Below are 20,838 nucleotides of genomic sequence, written 5' to 3'. Positions count from 1 at the left end.
CAGGCACATTAGCAGGGATCTGGATTGGAAGTGGAGCAGCCAGGATTCGAACCAGCTGGGAAGCTGATATTGCAGGGGGCAGTTTAACCCAATATGCCAAATGCCAACCCCACGACAGCTCTTTAACAAGGTAAGAAGACCATCCACAACCTGGTACCTGTACAATTCCAGAAACTGCCCATATTCGGCACACAACTTAATAACACAGAATTACTCACTTTGAGCCAAGTTGTGCCCTCTCATGTTTCTTGTCTCTGCCATGCGATATTCTTGCAGTGTAGATGATCCCTTTTTGTTCCACTTCTCTGCTATGCAAATTTTGAAAACCTGTTTCAAATGTTGACTCTGAAAGTTATTTCCCCTTCTTTTTCCCTAACCTCCTGCCCCACGAAGAATTACTTAACCACCTCTTCTCTATACTTCATCAAATCTTGATTTTACTTTTTTTCCCCAGTAATTATTGACTTTCTATTTTATCATTTACCTGACTATCCTGATAGAAAACTATCTCTTCTTGTTCAGGGACTAGGTATTATTCATCTATTTACCCTTAGCCAAGTGCCTTGTATACAGAGGACATTTGATAAGTGTGTACTAAGATAAGATAAATTCCAGTTACCTCCTAGATCACCAGGTGCCTGCACAACAGAATCATTGAGCACAGTCATGACCACCCTATGCATAGCTTCTTTTCTGAACAGCAAGTGGGAGAGAGGATAGGAGGTCACATTCTGGACATAGTGAAAGGTATCCATGGAAAGCACAGGGATTTGCCCTGGGGAACACTTAGCTAGGAAAAGGGCATGCTTTCTGGTTCCCTGTGCACTTCCATTACTCTTCAGAACTCTATAGACTCCTTTGGAATTTGCACACAAGAGGATGTGGAGGATCTGTATAGTGTTTCTGTTTCTCAGCTTTGCGTGACAAGGAGAGTGTGGGGGCAAGGTTGGAAAGCAGGCAAACATCCCTCTTGCATAAGCATATGCTGGGAACCCTCCCTGGCCTCTAGACAAGGGAAAGAGCCAGGCTAAATGTGTGATACAGAAAGATGCGAGGGAAGAGAAAGGAAAGAGATGGCACATTTTATAAAACTGAAACTCGTAGGATGTCTAGGAATTCAAAACACTTTTATTGCTTTAAAAAAACCCAACATGGCACTGGTTCTATGTATGTCTATTTTTCCGGTAACGTAAATGGGAATAAAGGGCTCTTCTTGTCTTTCAGGGCTGTACATCCCACTTGGTATTGGTAACACAGGCTCACATTGTAGCCCACATTGTGTCTCATTACAACCAGTCTTTATGAGCAAGTAGGCAACTGGGTAGATGGTGTCTGTTGAAGTTTCAGTTTGTGGATGATACTGGGGTGGGGGGATGGGACTCTAAGCCTAAAATTATGCAAGGATTGTGAATATCAAACGAAAGGCAAAGAAAAATCTCATTCCTGTATTCCTTTGTCTTATATGAACTCTGAAAGAAGGGAAGGCAGGTTAGAATCTGTTATTGCTATCAACCGTTCATGATGTTCTTTGAGAATTGTATAAGACTCTGGAGAGAAGGAAGATTCAAAATGACTGTAGGCTTTTGTTTCTCCAAATGTCAAAGTTTACTGAAATAGGAGTGAGGACATGAAATGGAAACTTTTAATAGTGCTGTATTATGTCATTCAGTCTGGTTACTCATTCAGAGCTATCCAATAGCCCTTGTTCCTTGGTGAGCATGTTTTCTAACTTCTCATTCCTCATGACTACTACCATCCCACTTCCATTAAAATAAAACTTAGCCAACTAAACTTGAATTCAAAATGAACAGTTGAAGGAAATATTGAAAGAAGAATGTATTTGAATGGTTCTCAAGTTTCATAAGAATTTTGTCACAAATTTTAATTCATGACATGGTGTTATTTCATTATAGAAACAAAAAAAGGACCAAAAGTATAAGAAGAATGCTGAGGTCACTTGAAGTTCTACTATTTGAAATTAACCACAATTAATATTTTGGTGACTGACCTTTCCACATATCATTTTTTCACATAGATGTGTATTGATGGCATAATATATTAAGTTATATATTTATATGATATATGTATATATATCATGGTCACACTTTAATATTTTTCACTAACTCTGCCCCTTACATATCTAGTGTAATGTATGGGGATATTAATTACAATATATACCTTATGAGGTGCTTTTTATCATTTTTAATATTAGCCAAGTAGTAGCTTATTAGTTCTTTAGCTTGAGTGTTAAGTATCTTTCATGTATCTATTGACCATTTGGATTAACTCTAGTTTGATTTGCCCTTGTTTCTATTTGAATTGTCTAGTTTTTAAAGAAATTAATTTCTAACTAATTATCTTTCATATGTATTCAGATATTATAGTCAGGCTTTACTAGTGAAATTTTTGCAATACAAATACATTTTAATTTTATGGAGTCAAATGGATCTTTTATAGTTTGTGGCCTCTTTATGATAAAGCTCTCCAGCATTAAGATAATCCATATATAGTAACTTTATTGAAACTGGTTATTGCTTTATGGTGTGCACTTGTGTCTATCCATCTGGAGTTTATTTTTGTACATGGGATAGAGTAGGTATCCAACTGTACTTCTTTAAGTACAAAGCCACTTATCACAGCACCATTTATTAACTTACAACACAATTTTCATACAGAAATGAAAAATATTTCAAGTATATTGGGATTTATTTCTCACCCTTTATTTTCCAATGATCTATTTTTCCATTAAGTCAAAAAAAGTGCTCTTGACTATAATGGGTTTATAGTATATTTTATTATCTAGAGAAGCAGTTCTTCCTTCACTATTCTACTTTTTGATAATTAAATTCAATGTTATTGGATATCTACTCTTCCAAAAGAAATTTAGTTAAAAGAAGTTCTTTTGGAATTCTAAATAGAGTTTCATTATATAAATATATATATATATATATGTGTGTATATGTGTGTATGTATAGGTGGATATATATATATATATATATATACACACACACAGACACACACATGCTTCTGGGAGAATTGACATTCCAATGGTACATTTTCTCTTCAAATCAATTTTTGCCATGTAAGCCCTTAATGTGAACTTATGTAAACTTTTTCTGACTTACTTGTATACTCTTGTCTGAAATCATTAGAACCAAAAAATAAGTAATCATCTTCCCAAACTTTCTGACTATTTGAGGGAATTCAAACTCCTGTGATATCTCAGTAAGGACCACCATGTGTTTGGAAGAAATTTTATCAAAAAGAGAAAGTGACAGTACTCTGATGGCAAGCATCCATCCTGTGTATGTCTCTTCTAGACCTACTCTCAGAAATCACTAGTTTCTGAAGCAAAAGCCATAGTTCCCTTAAACCTATGTTGGGTCTTGTGAGTTTTGACATCAGCATTCCTAATTCTGAAAGGTTAAGTTTCATACACTCTGTGAATTCTGCAACAGACAACCTTGAGAAAACTTTTTTATGATCCTTTTCTCTTACAAAAGTAATGCATGACTACTGCAAAAACCTAAACATCATGGAAATATGCAAATCATGGAAAAATTAACTGTAATTTGATGGTTTTCTTCACTTATTTTTATTTAAAATGAGATCAGACTTTAATTGCTATTACTTTCATTTTCATTTGCCAACATATTTTTATATATGTATGTGTGCCTGTCAGTACTTCAGTATTTTATGCAAGAAATTATAACTCATTTAATCAATCTTCTGTTATGTGTATTATAATTTTCCCAGATCAATGCAAAAATAATATCCCTATGTAATTGTGCAAGTGATTTTTTAATAAATTAGTAGAATCAATGATAGTTTGCTAGAGGATCTACATGCTTAAAATTTTAACTGAATTATTAAATTGGCCTTTAAAAATGTAGTACCAGGAAAAATTAAAAAATTCTAGGCCATTTCTCCTATCAGTCCTCCAAATAATTGACAGTATTTTGACTTGGATGATAGAATAGCATGAATGAGTACATTCCCTACTGAACAACTTCCTCTAGTGTTTTCTGCCTTAAGAATTCAGTAGGATTGGCTGGCGCTGCGGCTCAATAGGCTAATCCTCCACCTAGCGGCGCCAGCACACGGGGTTCTAGTCCTGGTTGGGGCGCCGGATTCTGTCCCGGTTGCCCCTCTTCCAGGCCAGCTCTCTGCTGTGGCCCGGGAAGGCAGTGGAGGATGGCCCAAGTGCTTGGGCCCTGCACCCTATGGGAGACCAGGATAAGTACCTGGCTCCTGCCATCGGATCAGCTCGGTGCGCCGGCCGCAGTGCGCCAGCCGTGGCGGCCATTGGAGGGTGAACCAATGGCAAAAGGAAGACCTTTTTTTCTGTCTCTCTCTCTCTCACTGTCCACTCTGCCTGTCAAAAAAAAAATCAGTAGGATAATATTGGTAATATTCCTGCTGATTTCCAAAATTCTGTCCCCAATATTCAAAGAACATACAATTATCCACCAACTCCAGACATAAGCTTGAAGTTATTTTTCTACCTAAATGATGATTTTGAATTTCATTAAGTCATGGAGTATCATCTTTTGAAGTCAACCGTGTTCAATTGTAAGATGGCTTTTAAGAATAACTCCAATTCACCTTCTCCAAAATGAATTAATGTGTCTGTCAAATTTTGTTAATATCCCAATTCTTATTCATCTTGGTGAATGGCACCATCATTGTTTCCACCATGAATTATTTCAGCCTAAAAGCAAGCAGTTATTTTAATTCCTCCTTTTCCTTCTTATCCACCACTGAATCCACATATATCTACACAATTCTACCTCCAGATGTGTCCCAAGTTTAACTTCCCCTCATCTGAGCTAAGCTGTTCTTTAAAATCCTCCGATGACTTATAATAGTAGTTTGAATCAAACTCATACACTTTAAAATGGCCTCAAGACTATTTATTATTTTTTTCACATACAATTCCCCTACTAGTGTCTCTGGTTAGCACATGTTGGTCCTCTTTATATTTTTCAAACATGTTAAGTCTCTTCTCTCTCCCAGGCCTTTGACCTGCTGTTAGGGATAGCAAGAACTGGTTCACTGGGCCACCTGGTTCACCGTTTTCCTGATGGATTTCTGCATGGCTGCCTCCACCTCATTCAGGTCACAGATCTAATGTCACATCTTTTTTTTTTTTTTTTTTTTTTTTTTTGACAGGCAGAGTGGACAGTGAGAGAGAGAGACAGAGAGAAAGGTCTTCCTTTTTTTGCCGTTGGTTCACCCTCTAATGGCCGCCACGGCCGGTGCATTGCGCTGATCCGAAGGCAGGAGCCAGGTGCTTATCCTGGTCTCCATGGGGTGCAGGGCCCAAGCACATGGGCCATCCTCCACTGTACTCCCTGGCCATAGCAGAGAGCTGGCCTGGAAGAGGGGCAACCGGAACAGAATCCAGCGCCCCGACCGGGACTAGAACCCTGTGTGCCGGCGCCGCAAGGCGGAGGATTAGCCTAGTGAGCCATGGTGCCGGCCCTAATGTCACATCTTCAGAAAGACATTCTGACCACTCTATTTAAATGACCTCTCCCAACCTAATGCTTACCACTAGCTAAGCGTATTTCATACATTTGTGTTTAAATTACTCATCTCTTCTCTTTCCTAACCCCATGATTTAAGGTTTTTGATAGCAGGTGCCTTTTCTTAGTTGTCCCTTATACATTTCTTATGCTTAAAATTGTATCTGTTGCTCAGAAATCACCCAACAAATATTTGTTTAATGAATAAAGCTGTTTTAAAAGATGTATTTATTTAATTGAAAACAGAGTTATAGGTTGATAGGGGGAGAGAGAGAGGGGGGGGGGAGGGAAATAGAGAGGGAGAGAAATCTTCTATCCTTTGATTCACTCCTGAGATGGCCACAATAGCAAGGGCTAAGCCAGGCTGAAACCCGGAGCCTGGAGCTTCTTCCACGTCTCACACATGAATGGCAGGGGTGTGAACACTCGGGCCATATCCTCTTGCTTTTCCAGGCCATTAACAGGGAACTGGGTCAGAAGTAGAGCACCCATATGGAATGCTGGCATTGCAAGTGGTGGCTTTACCCATTGCGCCACAACACCAGCTTCACTGATTGAAGCTTTGATGCCTGTGGCCATGGACTCCATGGACCACTTGGCTTCCCTAGTTTTCTGCTGCAGACATACCTTACAATTAGTGACTGGTGCTCAAGTATGCTAACTTTTTTCAGATATCCTAGGCTTAAATGCCTTTGCTGAGCTTACATAGCAGAGGAGGAAGGAGGTAAGCCATATTTAGAGTCTAGAACTCCTACCCACTTACAATGGCCAAATAATAGCATTACAAGAGGGAAACCATTTGGGTCCCCTGGCTGAAAAACCTGGAAGCATTTTTATTTTTAATCAGTTTAAACCTAACTGAGTACTTTTCTGGAATTCTTTCGGTGTTTCACTGCAGTATAACTTACATGCAGTAAAATATATAAAGTCTACCTTTTAATGAATTTTATAGCCATATAAAACACTATGCAGCCATTCCAGATCAAGATATATAAAATTTCCATCACCCTAGAAAGCTACCTCATGACCCTTCTCTATTCATCCATTCACTCTGTCACATAGATTCAATTTCCCTGTTCTACAGCCTAACGTAAGTAGAAGCATGAGACCCTACTACTGGTGTTGGCTTCCTTCACTTCTTTCCTAACGTCTGTTAGAATAATCCACTTCTGTGAGGTACATCTTCCTTGATTTGCTGATGGGAGCCGGGGTTTGCTTTGGGTTCATTCCAATGGACAAGTTTAACTTTTGTACTTCAAGCTTCCTCAAAACCTGGAGTGGTGATTTGGCAGAAATTTCATTTAAAGGCTATGAATGCCATTCTTGTGGGATGTTACAGTAGAATGTTGAGCTAAGCAGTTATCTTAATCCCACTGAAATAGTTGGTCACACTATATATGAGATGAGCATCTTGAGTCAAACTTGGACATGCAGTCAACCCGAACACAATGAGCTCAGTCACAGAGGGCCAGATTTCTTAATTAGCTCTCAGTGGCAAGGACATTTTATGTTTTCAAAAGTCAAGCACAAATTCTACAAGTGACACAATTCAAGAAGACTTCATAAGAGTGAATTAAACCTGGTCTCCCACTGTCATCTGCAGTACCTGAACCCATATTCATTTATTTCTCTCAGTTAGTGTTCTTAGAAGCACCAATATGCTATAATAAAAAAGTAATGGTGAACTTTATTGAAGTAAGTAACAGAGTGCAATCCCCTCAGCTTGACATTTGGCAGGTGGTTGTCTCTCATTTTATCTATTTCTCATCTTCCTTGTCCTGTTTCTCTCAAAAAGAAGCATATTAAGTATATAAATCCATCTGAATATATCTTATTCAATCATTGTGTGTGCATATATTATTTAAAAGTAGGATGGATTTTTAAAATCAAGAAATAAAATATGAATAATTTTTGTTTTTATTTGATTTTATTTGATGTATGATAAAGTATTTGTAGTTCAGATACAGTATTTGTAAATGCTAAGAACAGATTTTTTTTTGCTATTGCTGTTAATAATGAATGCAAGCTTTCTCTTCTAAGGCTCAAACACACATCTCTTAAAGTTCACATTCAAGGTGGGAGACGGTAACCCACCAATGGTCAATACTCTAAGCAGCCAAATCCTTATATCTTCCTTCCTAGGCTTACTGTATTCCAATCTCGTGAAGGTGAATTGGAAAATTGCTATAATTTGTTGTAGCAGATTATTTTAACAGCAGCATCTCCTATGCTTGATAAAAGAGGATACACAAATAATCAAAGGAATTTAATAAGCATTAAATATTATTCCTGATTTCATATTTCTCTGAAGGCTTAGCATATTTTAGTACTAAGTTTTCAAATGATTGGAATTTAGTTTTCAATTTCCAGTCTTATCATGTAGTTGAATTGTTCAAATGGTTTCATGCCTCTACCCTAAAAATATCTACTTATCTAATATTAACAGTTCAAATGACCATAATACTTTTATTTCCTCCTACCTATTTATTGAAAATTAATCACTCTTGCAGAATGTTTGAAAATCAACATAAATAAAACATTTAATGAGAAATGAAAAATCGTAATTTTGTTATAAATTCAGAAAACATGTTGGAATTATTATGAGGCATTTCTTATTTGCAAAGCCTCTTACTTTGAGAAGCCAAAAAATTCGTGCAGGTGTTTATCCCTCTCCATTCATCCAGCTAGAAATTTGAATGGAGTGAATGGAAGAGATGCATTCAAGGCAGCTTTCTGCAAATTAATAGTTACCAGAATAGAATGACTGTTAGTATCCATTAAGAATCAAACTTAGGGTTGTCCTGTGGCATAACAGGTAAAGCTACCACCTGAAATCCCATATGGGTGCCAGTTCGAGACCCAGCTTCTCCACTTCTGGTCCAGCTTCCTGCTAATGGCCTGGGAAAAGCAGTAGAACATGGCCTAAGTGCTTTGGTACTTGAAAGATGAAACTCCTGGCTCCTGGCTTTGGCCTGGTCCAGTTCTTGCTGTTGTGGCCATCTGGGGAGTGAACCAATGGATGGAAGATCTCTCTCTCTCTCTCTCTCTCTCTCTCGTTCTCTCCCCCCCTCCCTCTCTCTCTCCCTTACTGTGTGTAACTCTGACTTTCAAATAAACAAATAAATCTTCAAAAACGAAAGGAAGGAACCATACTTAGTATCTAGAAGAGAAGGTAGCATGTCAAGATAAGCTTCTATATTTCATCTCTGCTTCCTCTCCTTGCCATTCTTTGGTAAATGTAACTGTTTGACATCATTCCACCTAGAACCCTCACCACATGCCTGATTTCTACTCCCTATGACCACACCCCTTCCCACAAAATCATGCCTTCTACCCAAGAAACAGGAAACCAGTCAGAAGAAAATTAGTGGGCCACTACGGGCTAAAGCTGAATAGTTCAAACATTAGAAAGGGTAACAGCTAACCAAATTTATACAATTCAATGTATAAAAATCTATAAGCTTAAAAAAGCAAATAGTTTTTAAAAATCCCCTTATGGCTACTATTGGAGACATCTTTGATACCAATTTCTTACTCTGAAATGTGGTCATTTATAGGAAAGACACAAGCATTTCTCTCTCCTTTCCTGTAGGAGAGTAGCCACATAGCCCAGCTGTGAGGGAGTATGCTAAAAGACTTAGAAGGAAGGATACGAAATATGTCAACCACAAGAAAACTGGACTATTAATAACTTTAAAATCTAGAGTATCTTAAATTTTATGGATGGTCATTATACAAATTTCAATGTTTGAATTTTCATAATAAAAAAAAGAAAATTGCCATCATGCCAGCAAGTAGAAAATAAATTTATAATGATGGTAACTTGAGTTAAAAAGACATGTTTTATAACATATGATCTTCATACTCACACACAACACTTAAAATTCAGCCCCATTCGGCCGGCGCCATGGCTCAATAGGCTAATCCTCCGCCTTGCAGCGCTGGCACACCGGGTTCTAGTCCCGGTCGGGGCGCCGGATTCTGTCCTGGTTGCCCCTCTTCCAGGCCAGCTCTCTGCTGTGGCCTGGGAGTGCAGTGGAGGATGGCCCAAGTGCTTGGGCCCTGCACCCCATGGGAGACCAGGATAAGTACCTGGCTCCTGCCATCTCGACGGCTATTGGAGGGTGAACCAACAGCAGAGGAAGACCTTTTTCTCTCTCTCTCACTGTCCACTCTGCCTGTAAAAAAAAAAAAAAAAAAAAAAAAAAAAAAAAAAAAATTCAGCCCCATTAAGAAAAGCCTCTTCGGTAGAAATGAGAGTACATGAAAACTTGGACAAAACAGACTCCTCCCCAGTCCAGTAAATCATGGTGACATGTTTCTTAATTGCAGTCAATTCAAGTAACTGCTTCAGTAGAGATAGGAAAATATAGATGTTCTTTGACTTAAGTTTCAGTGGGTTAAGTCTCAGTACACCCATTATGACTTGCTAAGTTCCAAATGTTTTGAGTACACCTAATGGACTGAACATACTAGCTTAGCAGTACCACACACTATAGTATAAAAGAGATCAGAGCATGTGGCTGACTAATATGTTTGGAATACAGCCAAGCATTGTGGGAGAGGATCACAGCGCATACATCTAGCCCAGGAAAAGACCAAAATCTGAAATTTTAAGTATGGGTTCTACGAATGCATATCACTTGCACACAATGTTAATGTCAAAAAGTCTTAAGTCAGGGGCCGGCACTGTGGCATAGTGGGTGAAGCTGCTGCCTACAGTGCTGGCATCCCATATGGGCACTTGTTCAAGTCTCAGCTGCCCCTCTTCCTGTCCAGCTCTCTGCTATGGCCTGGGAAAGCAGAAGACGGCCCAAGGCCTTGGGCCCCTGCACACACGTGGGAGACCTGGAAGGAGCTCCTGGCTTCTGGCTTAAGCCTGGCACAGCTCTTGAGTGAACCAAGGAATGGAAGATCATTCTCTATCTCTCCTCCTCCTTCTCTTCTTCTTCCTTCTCCTCCTCTCTCTGTAACTCTACCTTTCAAATAATTAAAATAAGTCTTAAAAAAAAAAAAAAACACACAGGGGCTGGTGTTGTGTAGCAAGTAAAACTGCTGCCTGCCCCACCAGAATCCTGTATGGGCAACAGTTCGAGTCCTGGCTGCTCTACTTCTTTGGGAAAGCAGTGGAAGATGGCCCAAATGTTTGGGACCCTGCATCCACATGAGAAACCGGGAAGAAGCTCCTGGCTCCTGGCTTCAACCTGGTCAAGCCCAGGCAGTTGTGGCCATTTGGGGAGTGAACCAGCAGATAGAAGATCTCTCTCTTTCTCTCTCTCTATCTCTGCTTTTTTTTTTTAAAATACGTAAATCTTTAACATAAAAATAAATTAAGTCAGGGACCATCTGTATATCCCTACGGGAGTTCTCTAGGATAAAGCAGAATACACAGCAATAAAAGATTTCTCTTAATCATATTTTAAAAGCTTGTACCTATCTGATGGGACTATGAGATGAAACCCAGGATCTGCATTCTCAATCCTCTGTCTGTCTGTAACAGGGATGAAGTAAACAGCCAGAAGTCTATTGTTTTGCAAATGTTTTACTGAAGGTAGCTATAAATTCAACACTATTCACTAATCTCTCAGTTTTAAACTTGAGTAGCATCTTCATAAGAAATCAGAGAAAAGTAGCACTTTCCTCTAATAATTAGAGGCAATGAAGACAACAGATTTACATATGTGTGTCTGTTCACATGTTCACATACATATGAGAGATATTCAGAAAGCCTTGTGGAAAAATGGAATTAAAAGATAATATACATCTTCCACAGCCTTTTTGAAGATCCCTCATATATATTTAAAGACTGTTGTAAGTGAAAAAATTATAATATTCTTTTTTTTTTTTTTTGACAGGCAGAGTGGACAGTGAGAGAGAGAGAGAGACAGAGAGAAAGGTCTTCCTTTGCCATTGGTTCACCCTCCAATGGCCGCCACGGCAGTGCGCCGCGCTGATCCGAAGACAGGAGCCAGGTACTTATCCTGGTCTCCCATGGGGTGCAGGGCCCAAGTACTTGGGCCATCCTCCACTGCCTTCCCTGGCCACAGCAGAGAGCTGGCCTGCAAGAGGGACAACCAGGACAGAATCCGGCGCCCCGACTGGGACTAGAACCCTGTGTGCCGGTGCCGCAAGGCGGAGGATTAGCCTAGTGAGCCGCAGCGCCGGCCTATAATATTCTAATAGTAATACTGCTTAATTCTTAGATTAGCAGCCAACATTGTTAAGTGAATTCAAGATTTATGCAGAATACCAGATAAAGTACACGAATGGGAACCTAGTCACAGAGATAAAAAAGAAATAGTGAACTTTGATTCAAATTTAGTCAGCTAAATGTTTTTGATCATATTTCAAAGCTGTTACATTAGCACTTTCTGAATTTTCCAACTTCTTTGCATCTTCAGTAACATCACAGTTAAATTAACATTTTGTATATATTTTCTATTTCTCCTATATTATTTAATTGCTACATGGTATTTTCTTTATCATCGATTACATACACACCAGTGACTTCTGCCATACCAAGTTCTTCTATTAATCAGTCTCATAATAGTGTTTTAATTATTTGTTTTATAGCATTTTAATGCCTGATAAAGAAGTTCATCCCTTTGTCTTCATTTACACATCCAGATGAAATTTTGAATCATTTGTTGATTTCTCTCAAAATTATGTAGGGTTTTTGAAATTGGTTTGCATTAAATCTGTTAATTGATTTGAGATAACATACAAAAGATAGAAAGTCATTTTTACACAAATTTACAGTTATCTGTAAGAGTATTCCAACAAACATTGATCCACATGTATTTATCTAAGTATATGTGTAGAAATTGATATACATTATTTGAAAACAGATAGGCATATTTATATATTTATATACTCAGATGGCATTTGTCAAGTCCAAAATCCTAATTAAATGCCAGGAAAAATGAATTATGAGAAAAAGTATACAGTATCCTTCTATTTAAACCATATATCTTTAACTATTTAATTAGAAGCTTATCACTTAATCAATTGGTGATTATTAATAAATGAAACCCTCATTTGGATTTGAAATTCATGAATCTTGCAATTTCAGAGATTTAAGCACTTCGGATTGAAGGAAACTTGATTCTGAAGACTTGTCTCAGCCACATGAAATGACTACATTTAGGTAATATATCTAAGCCAGTTGCCTCATCATGAAATGAGAGGAATAGTACTACCCCCTTTTCGAGTTGTGACGATTAATAAGTAGATGGCATGGGTAGAATAATGATCATGGGTTGACCATGTGAGCTACTATCCAATGTAGGATAAGCAATCACCAAAACTTTAGTGTAATTCATAGGCATCCTCCTGAATAAGTTTAGTGATATACAAACAGAAGAAAACAGTTTGGATTTGTATAACTGCTTTCTTTGTATGGTCACTAAAGTTAACTGTCAAGCTCTTTCACTCTCTTTGTGCTCCACTAGTGACGTTTGCTCAATTTTTCCCGCGTCCCCTTTATTTTACCTGGACTTGAACCCTTATCTTCTTCCTGTCTTGTGTTTATCCTTCACCTAGTAATGTTGCCTAACCGGGAGGAAACATGTAAAGTATCTTGAAACTGGCTGAAGTGTGGCTCACATCAGTTATAAGTTTGCTGTTGCCATTCTGGCTTTACCACCCTTGCACCATCTTTTGTTCTTATTTTTTGAAATCCATAAGTAGGCATTCACATGAAACTGTGCATTCAGGGTCTGCTGAATTTTATAGCCTCATTTTAATGTATATATGACATCTGTAAACTACATCAGCTAATGACTATAGAAAAAATTTATTAATTAAAAACACTATGACACCTGTGGTTCATGAAATAACATATTAATAAATCCAGGTTCCATTTGCTTGTCTATTTGGGAAGCAGTGTATAATCACTTGTAGACCCCATGTCTTTTTTTATAATCACTATAAATAGAACAGAAGACTGAACTTGAGTTTTTGTCTATTAATATAATGCCAATTTAATTTTACATATCTACAAAAATTAAAATATGTACCTTCCTTCTAATTGACATAGAACATTTTAGTTCAGACAATGATTTTAGTTTACGTTATCAATATTAATAGGATTCTCATTTTCGAATGCGAAAATGCAATGATATTGGAAACTCGCCACAATTACCCTCTTGTTTGCTTTTTCTACCACTTAGACGGTAAACTTTCTTCTTTCAGCACATCAAAGGATTTCATTCAGGATGTTGCGATCAAAAACTTTTAATCTGATTATCATCTTAAAATAATGTTCGAAACATATGCTTAATGAAAAAAATTAGAAAAGTAACCAACAACTAAGAACTAATTCCCCAATTTACATGTCCGAGTTTTTAGTTTCTTAAATCAAATTGATCAAAAACGCACCATTTCTTACAAACTGGCAGAAACATTTAAGTGCCATAAAACTCTAAATCCTTGAGTCCTCTTTTATTGAGCAATGGTCCTTAAGTGATGACATCCATTGTTAAAGGCATCTTCCAAAAAATACAGCAATTTTTGAAAGAGAAACGAGATTGTCTTTTTAAGTAATATAACCCCTGAGCAATTTTCTCTTTTTTTGACCCTTTTTTATTTCCTGAGGGTTTTAAGTAAAGACCTCCAATTTAAAACCTATTATTCTGTAGAAGCAGCTTTTCCCCCTCCCCCAGCCATAACCTTGCTGTAATCTCTGCCCCGTTATTTTCTGACTTTTTCACTTTGCTTAACACTGAACTGTACTTAGGATACAACCAGGGTATGTGTGTGAATATATGATGTGCATACAATTGTTAGAGCAGAAAAGTAAGTTTAAATATATCAAATATCAACCTGTTTTTGATTTTACAGTCACAATCCAAAGGATTCTTCCTTATTCTGCTAGTGGTGGTGGCTTTCTTTTTTACTGCATAGACTTCTAGGAAGGTAAAATTTTAACTGATGAAATTATCTCTGAAATTATTATTAACAATGAAGTTTATTGCATATCCACAAGGTGCATAGCCTTGCATTAATAGTGTGGAAAGACCATAGCAGTGAAGAACAGTTATATTTCTTGGAAAGAGTGTTCAATCTAATACAAGTAGACATGTGGCCAAGAAGGCAAACTCATCCTTACCTGCATGCACAAACTTTCTGGAGAACTTTCAATGTTTTAAAGCAATAATCTTCAAATCAAGGTATACAGAGACTTTCCAAAGGGCCTAGGGATACTCGTTTAAATTTTTAACAGAATCGATTCTCAGATTTTAACATTCGATATCCTCTCTCTCCTCAAACTGCTTGAGAAGTTGCCAATACTCTGACTTGCCCTTGGCCACACCCTCTTTCCTTTCTCAAACTTTTTGAAAAAAAGGCTTACCACTTACCAGGATTTTTTTTTTTTTTTTTTTTGACAGGCAGAGTGGACAGTGAGAGAGAGAGACAGAGAGAAAGGTTTTCCTTTACCGTTGGTTCACCCTCCAATGGCCACTGCGGCCGGCCGACGAGCCGCGCTGATCCGAAGCCAGGAGCCATGCGGGTGCAGAACCCAAGGACTTGAGCCATGCTCCACTGCCTTCCTGGGCCACAGCAGAGAGCTGGCCTGGAAGAGGGGCAACCGGGACAGAATCCGGCGCCCCGATCAGGACTAGAACCCGGGGTGCCAGCACCGCAGGTAGAGGATTAGCCTATTGAGCCATGGCGCTGGCCACCGGGAACTTTATGACAGGAAACTGCTAAGTGTAAACCCACTAAAACTAAACAAGGGCCAAATGCATAATTCCTTTAATCAAAGCATCATAAACAATTGCTCATTAAGATACAGATTTATAGTAAAATGTTATTTTTTAAGATTGTCAATGCATATAATATATTGTGCTAGATCAACTATTTAATACTACATGTAATGACAAAACGGGAAGAAATATCTTACTGCATGCATTGTATGAACTATAATATTATTATTTATCCTGAATATTATAGTCACAGGAAATTTTTAAGATGTATTTACATTTATGTTATCATAGAGAATTATGATAAGATAATCAACAAGAGATTTTCCACCACAAAATTATATTACCTTAGGATAACATTCTAAAGAGGAAATGAAATGAAAATACTAATTCAAGGACAAAAAGATATCCACATAACATTTCTATGTTATTAAAATGGATAATTATGGGTCTCAAACTGTTAGAGTATTTTTTCATTAAAATATTTGAAACACTTATGCAATATTTTATTTTAGCACTAGCAATATTTATAACAGGACAAAAATGCCTGTTTTGCAATTGATGAATCATGTGAAAAATACTGTATGTCATAAGTGTTTCAGGGTTTATGTAATTAAACAAATCTACTTGTTTATACTAGAGCAAAATATTTGAAAACCTATAAGAATATTGTTCTAAATGGTAGTGTCTACTTGTTAATTAAGTCATTTCTTTTATCTTTAAAATAAAGTATGGCTGTGGTTATATGTTGCATTAACCTCACGATAAAACAAAAGAAAATTCCTATTTTGGAACTAACAAGGAGGTCCATACTGATCCAAGCCTTTATTTTAAGGGATTTGAGAGACTAATTCATCAATGGGTTTGGAGGGTGTGGATTCATTTTCTACTTTCAACCATTTCAATAGGATGTAATAAACTGCTTTCTAAATACAGGTTTGTTCTGCTAGTTCTTGCTAGTTACAGGTCGCTAGTTGCTAGTTTCCTGTTGCCACTTTTAGTTTTAGAGTGACAACTTAATTCAATTTATCAATCACTACAATACCACTTTTTATGGTCAAATAAGCAAGATTGTGGACAACTCTGAAAGCAGGTTGTTACTGGAGTCAGGCTGCAAACTAGATATGTAACTTTCTGAATTTTTCTAATAAAATAAATTATTAACCTGCTACTCAGCATCTTGCCATATTAATTTGCAAGAATTAGTGAAAAATAACCATGATTGTTGAAAAGAAAATCAACATTAAATGACATATATACACAATAATGGGTATAGAGTATAAATAGACATGCATACATACACACACATACACTTGCATATACTTCCCTTTTAGTCATCTTGGACAATGGGCAAAATTATAATGCTTCAGAAGAAGAATAAAAACAATACTGTTAAGCAAAATGTTGTTAGTTAAATGCTTGTAAATGCTCTATAACGGTTAATAACAGCTTTACCAAATTTATTTATTTGAAAGACAGACGGGCTGGCACTGTGGCACAGTGGGTTAAAGCCCTGGCTTGAAGCACCATCATCCCATATGGGCGCCGGTTCTAGTCTTGGCTGCTCCTCTTCTGATCCAGCTATCTGCTGTGGCCTGAGATAGGATGAAAGATGGCCCAAGTCCTTGGGCCCCTGCACCCGTGTGGAAGACTCAGAAGAAGCTCCTGGCTCCTGGCTTCAGATTGGCGCAGCTCTGTTGTGGCCATCTGGGGAGTGACTCGGCGGATGGAAGATCTCTCTGTCTCTGTCTCTACCTCTCTCTGTAACTCTGTCTTTCAAATAAATAAAATAAATCTTTTTTTTTTAAATAAAAGGCAGAATGACACACACACACACACACACATACATACCCAGAGAGAGAGACAGAGAGACAGACAGAGAGAGAGACACACACAAACAGATCCATCCACTTCTCACTTCCCAAATGCCTGCAACCAAGACTGAGCCAGGCTGAAGTGAGGAGTCAGGAATTCTTTTTGGGTCTCCCACATAGGTATTTGGAAGCTAGCTACTTGAGTTGTCATCTGCTGCCTCCCAAGGTGTGCATTAGTAGGAAGCTAGGTTGGAAGCAGAGGCAGGACTAGATCCCAGGAATACCAGGGACTTTGGAGACAGACAAACCTGGTAAAAGTTCATTGTTTTTTCTGAGCTAGGTCCTCTCAGGTAAATGAATTCATATATTTGAGCTTCAGCTTCTTCATTCATTTGTAAAATGGGAACAGTATTTCCTATCTCTCAAGATTGCAAAAGAGAGAGAAGGGGGAGAGAGAGGGAGAGAGAGAGACAGAGAGAGAGACATAGAGTGAGCGACAAGCAGCAAGCCCATGGTCAATGTGCAGTCTTAGCTATTTCTTCCAAGAATAACTTTACCCTAATTGGCACATGACTTGCTCTGGTTTTCATGAGTCTCCTTCAAAAAACATTCGGGTGTTTCCAGTGTGACAACATTAAGGGCCTTTAGCAGGTGATTAAGCCATGAGGGCTCTTTCTTCACAAATGAAATAAAAGCCATCACATCTTTACCTTGATTTGTACATTACACAATGTATATACATGTGAAAACATCATATTGTACTCTATACATACATACAATGTCTTCCATTTTTTATATGTTGAAAGGCAGAGAGACAGAGAGGAAGAGAGAGACAGAGAGAGATCCTATCTACTCCTATCCAAATGCCTAAAATGGCTAGGGTTGGACTTGGACTGAAACCAGTTACCAAGAACTCATCCTGGGTCTCCCACATGAGTGGTACAAGAACCCAACTTGCGCCATAACTGCTCCTCTCAGGATCTACATTAGCAGGAAGCTAGAGTCAGGAGCCTAAGCATGGAATTGAACCAGGTACTCCAATATGGATGCAGACATCTTAACCACTAGGCATTTAGCTCCTAAATGTGTATAATTTTTACAAGTCAGTTAAAAAAATAAATCGAAAACAGGTTTTATGTAACATTGGGCTGCTTTGCCAGCTTGTCCTTCCACCTTCTGCCATAGGTGGACACAGCAAGAAGGCCCTCATGGAACCAAAAGTGGCATCTTGATCTTGGACTTCACAGCCCCCAGAACGGTGAGAAATAAACATGTGTTCTTTGTCAATTGCCCCGTCTCAGGTATTTTGTTATAGCAACACAAAGGGACTGTTGCCCATTTTCAGTGGTAGTTGAATGCTTTATAGGAGGCTGCCTCATCTCAACTCCTAAAGCACGATAATTCTTAGCTGCTGAAATCCGTTTCTCCATCACACTCAGTTCGGCAACGATGGACTGTCTTCAGCAGGGCCTCAGAATCTCAGTGCCAAGTCTCAAGGCCACAGCCCAGGCCTTGCAGAAGCCCCATCAGCGTACTCAGGTTTAGAGGTGTGTCCCCTATTGTTCATGAAGGGGAGTGCTTCCGTCTGCAGAGCATTTTAAGTACCAAGTACCTGTCTTCTGCACTGAACAAGCATGGTCTTTTGCATGAATCGAAAAGCCAGCACTGTGGCTGTCTCTGCTCCCCACTTCCACTTTGGCAACCCTATGAGCATGGCTAGGTGGTTTGTATGACGTAATTTGATTTGTTAGCGTGTGAGTGGTTTATAACCATCATTTGCGAGTAAATTACTTAGCCATATTCTTCTTTATGACTAGCTGAAGAAACTTACTTGATGGTATAATATAATTTATTCCTGTGAATAAGTGAGTGACCTTCGCATCTCAGCCCATCTCCTGTGAGTTATGGGCCTTTTTCTACTCGGGGGAAATGGCCTGCATTTTACCACTGCCCTCCATTTTTCCATATTCTATTTCACTAATTGTGTACATAAATAAGCTAGCCTTCTAAGATGCTGATGAAAATTATATTAACATACTAAATATCAGAATAATTCTACTTGGTGTGTAATAAAGCTTCTTCCTTCTAAAGGTCTACAAGTGATATTCAAGCTTTTTCTTTCTTGTTCTGCATGGACAAACTTACTGGTTGGGGTGAGTCAAATTGTATCAGTCCCATTTTACAGATGGAAAAAGTAAGGCTCAAAAGAAATAGTAAATCCGGTGTCCAATCATGCAGCAGGATGTTCATGCAGCATGAAGTAAGAAAGGAAGTGGCTAGGGGTATATTTTTGGCCTGTGGCTAAGCCAACATTCAGGATGCCCCTGTCCCAAGTTAGAGTGCCCAGCCAGAAGTGCATCAGTTTGAAGGAAAATACGTGCTTAGATTTATGCAATCAGTCGCATCTCACTTCTCCTTCCCAGTGAAGTCAGAAAGCCACAGTGAGTATAGGAAGTGAACTTTTAAGGACTTGGCAGTCTTTATACTGCTGACCATGGAAAACCCTTTTGGTCATCTATTCGTCCTTTTGAGAGTCACAGTTTTAACAGGAAGAGCAAGCATACTGTGTGAGTATCTGGCTACCTAGGTAAGTTGAGACAGAAGATAATGTGTTTTTGCACGATCACTTACATTTCCAGACTCTTGGGCTCCTGAGAATATATGAGTGTTCCTCAGAATGATATGAATAACTGAGTAAGAAATGATTGCAAATGAAACTCTAGGGGAAAGTAGAATGTTGCCTGACTGAGACAACAGGACAAAACGCAAAGGGGAATCAATCACATGCATGCATGGTGGATTTAAAAAATTCCAAACTATCATATAGCATCTCTCCCAATGATGCAAGTGGTGCCCAGAAATCCTTAAAGAGAAAACGCAGTCAATAGAGTTAAAATAATATTTGTGGAGTATGATAGAGGTATGAGGATGCTATAGAATAGATACTCAGTGTGACCTTAGGAGAAGATAATGACATCACTGTCCTTGAAACTTGCTTGAACAATGGCTATATATAACAAAGGAGTTTTCCATAAATCCAGAGGTGAAATAATGACAGAGTATTCAAGTGAGGTTAAAAAAATAAATATAAGTCATATGATTTTTAAAATCTACTGGAATTGGTTTATTATCAGAAGTTTGAGAAAGATGCTAACATCTAAAAGAGAGTTAGTTCCAATTGTATTTGGAACCACATACAAGCTATCACCTTTGCGTTAGATGAACAAATGACAAAGAGGAAGTAAAACAAGATTTTACTTAAACAAGCTTAAACAAGATTTTACTCTTATAAATGATGGAAAGGGATCTTTAATGACAATACAAAGAGCAGAGAGATTGAAGCTTATGGAAGGGGAATGGATGGTAACAGAACATGTAGTATTTAAGATGAAGTGAAGCCAGGCCTACATCACTAGTTCTCAACCCTGGCTGCCCATTAGAATCACAAAAGAAGCATTAAAGATGCTTGCAGAGATTCTGGTTTAATTGGTGTGAGGTGAGGACCCAGCTAGGGACATTTTCAAAAACCTTCCCAGGGGATTCTAATATGTAGTCATCTTTGAGAACCATTGCCCTGGTTAGATTAATTATACACAGAATTCACAAAGAATTCACAGGTATAACAGGTGGAGAAAAGACGAGATGTCAGAGACTGAAGATGTTATTTTTTTTTTAATGCAGAAAAATGTAGACTCTGGAAGCTATACAACAACAAGAATGATATTCATCTTTAATATCTATGGGGAAAACACTAGTCTGCGAGCACCAATAATAGAAAGAAATGATTACTTT

At 38.2% G+C, this 20,838-nt stretch overlaps 1 long non-coding RNA gene across 3 annotated transcripts in view; it reads left to right on the top strand.

Moving 5' to 3' along the window:
* LOC149127414 (uncharacterized) overlaps window positions 1-19,142 on the top strand; it is a 32,210-nt gene extending 13,068 nt beyond the window's left edge. The window contains exons 1-3 of one of the 3 annotated variants that reach the window (XR_016231541.1): window positions 12,598-12,675; window positions 18,232-18,304; window positions 18,486-18,614. This is a non-coding gene — a long non-coding RNA (uncharacterized LOC149127414). Of the gene's footprint in view, window positions 1-12,597; window positions 12,676-18,231; window positions 18,305-18,485 lie in introns of those variants that run through there. The other 2 variants (XR_016231540.1, XR_016231542.1) reach the window with 2 other exon arrangements.
* The last annotated feature ends 1,696 nt before the right edge of the window (window positions 19,143-20,838 follow it).

The sequence above is a fragment of the Oryctolagus cuniculus genome, chromosome 3 (assembly GCF_051225735.1).
Source record: "Oryctolagus cuniculus isolate XC-2025 breed Fujian yellow rabbit chromosome 3, ASM5122573v1, whole genome shotgun sequence".
Classification (NCBI taxonomy): domain Eukaryota; kingdom Metazoa; phylum Chordata; class Mammalia; order Lagomorpha; family Leporidae; genus Oryctolagus; species Oryctolagus cuniculus.
Note: the sequence above shows the minus strand (reverse complement) of the source record. Positions and strands in the feature narration are given on the sequence as shown.